Below are 1,700 nucleotides of genomic sequence, written 5' to 3' on the forward strand. Positions count from 1 at the left end.
CAGCTTTTGCCGAGGGGTGACAGCTCCAGCCCTGCAAACCACTCCCTTTTGCAAGGCACACTCAGACCTTGCTGGAAGCTCAGGGTTCTTGAAGGGGCTGCTGCAGTTGGCAACAGGAGCTGCTGTTGAATTTTTCAGGTTGCTTAACACCCCATCCCAAATGCCACCACGTGGCTGAGGAAGGACAGAAAAAGATTTGGGTGGAAGAAGGGAGACCAAAACTTAGAAAAGGATGAAAGAAAAGCTCTGATTACGATGATGGCAATAACAAGAAAAAGATTTATTTTTGGCAGCAAATGAGCACCTGCCGCCCTGCAGCCCTCCCAGATGGGCAGGCCCAGTGGTGCCGTTTCCATGGCATGAGGTGCTGGGAGCCTGGGGAGAGAAGCCAGAAAGCCACGGTCAGTCACAGAAGGCTCCTGTCCCCCCTGTCCCACCAGGGCCTGTGCGTGGGCCAGGCTGCTGGCTGTGCCCAGAGCCCAAACCTCCCAACCCATTCTCTCATTTTTAGAGGAGAGCAGCAGGGCAGGCCACGCTCCACCTCTTCTGCTTAAGCACGGCACAGCAACCCCCTCAGCAGGTGCAAGAGCGAGATTCTCGTGTGCCCACTCCCATCTGCCCCTGTGCCACCTGTGCTGTGGAGCTGGGTACCCACCTCTGCAGAGCTGCTGCCAGGAGAGGAGCTGATCCCACACAAGGTCCTCGTCCTTCTTGAAGGGGATGTCCCTGCACACCGTGGCTGCCCCGGGTAGCGCCGGCACCTCCGTGGAGTGCGTCCAGTGCCGGCGCTTCCCCACCCGGTCTGGGCACAAGGTGCAATCTTCCTGGAAAAAACAAAGAACAATCGCATGAAAGTCAATTCAAAATGAGACATAGAAAGAAGAAAAACCACCAAAGGTTATCAATGTTTGAGGGGCCTGGGGAGGGTCTGACCACTCCATGCAAGAATTAAACCTCTCCCCAGGTGGGGAAAAACCCCACCTTTCCTGCCTGTAAGCCCACCCCTTCCTCAAGGGCCTGAAAAGCAGAGCAGCTGGGGCATGGCTTTGGAACCCACCCCCCTCTGCTGTCCCCCATCCTCATGGATGGATGCTTTTGTCAGGCAGGCTGCCCCCACCCCAGTCCACACCAGGCTGGCTGGCAGAAGCTGTCGGCAAGGCCAGGAGCCGGCTCCCCTTGCACAACATCCATCTCCCGTCCCGCCAAAAAGCAGCTGGGCGGGCGGAGCAAAGATGAATATTCCCCATTGCCGCCGAGCGGGGAACCTCCGGCGCGTGGCCAGGCCGAGCCCTGGCATGCCTGGGAGCACGAGCATCCCCCCGCCCCTGCACCGGCTGGGGACTCATCTTGATTTCGTCGGGGCACAGAGCCTGTCCTGTCCTCCAGGAAGGGGCCACAACCAAAGCCCGTGGGCTTTGCCCCGCCAGCGGCCAGCTCGAGGATGGTGTTCTCCGGCTCCACATCGTGCTCCAGAAGAACACACCAGCTGTGCCTCGGCTTGTGGGGACATCACGATGCCATTGAGCTGTAGGGGGATGTTTCCCCTTGTCCAGTCTGTGGCAACTTCACTGCACTGTGCCACCACTTCTCCAATAGGACGGGGAGCCCTGAGCTGCTCCCTCCACAACTCGCTGGGGACCCACGGAAGCGTCTCCTCGGCCGCGCTCTCTGCTCCGTGCCACGGCCACAGGGAAACGCTC

General features: G+C 59.4%; 1 long non-coding RNA gene across 1 annotated transcript; it reads right to left on the reverse strand.

Annotated features, from left to right (window-relative positions):
* Positions 1–259: 259 nt before the first annotated feature.
* On the reverse strand, positions 260–951 carry LOC148218560 (uncharacterized). Its single transcript, XR_015800320.1, has 2 exons — positions 656–951; positions 260–375 (listed from the first exon to the last, which is right to left on the reverse strand). It is a non-coding gene; the product is annotated as an uncharacterized LOC148218560 (long non-coding RNA).
* Between the last annotated feature and the right edge of the window lie 749 nt (positions 952–1,700).

Source organism: Sturnus vulgaris, unplaced genomic scaffold (genome assembly GCF_052056855.1).
Source record: "Sturnus vulgaris isolate bStuVul1 unplaced genomic scaffold, bStuVul1.hap1 Scaffold_180, whole genome shotgun sequence".
In the NCBI taxonomy this organism is placed as follows: domain Eukaryota; kingdom Metazoa; phylum Chordata; class Aves; order Passeriformes; family Sturnidae; genus Sturnus; species Sturnus vulgaris.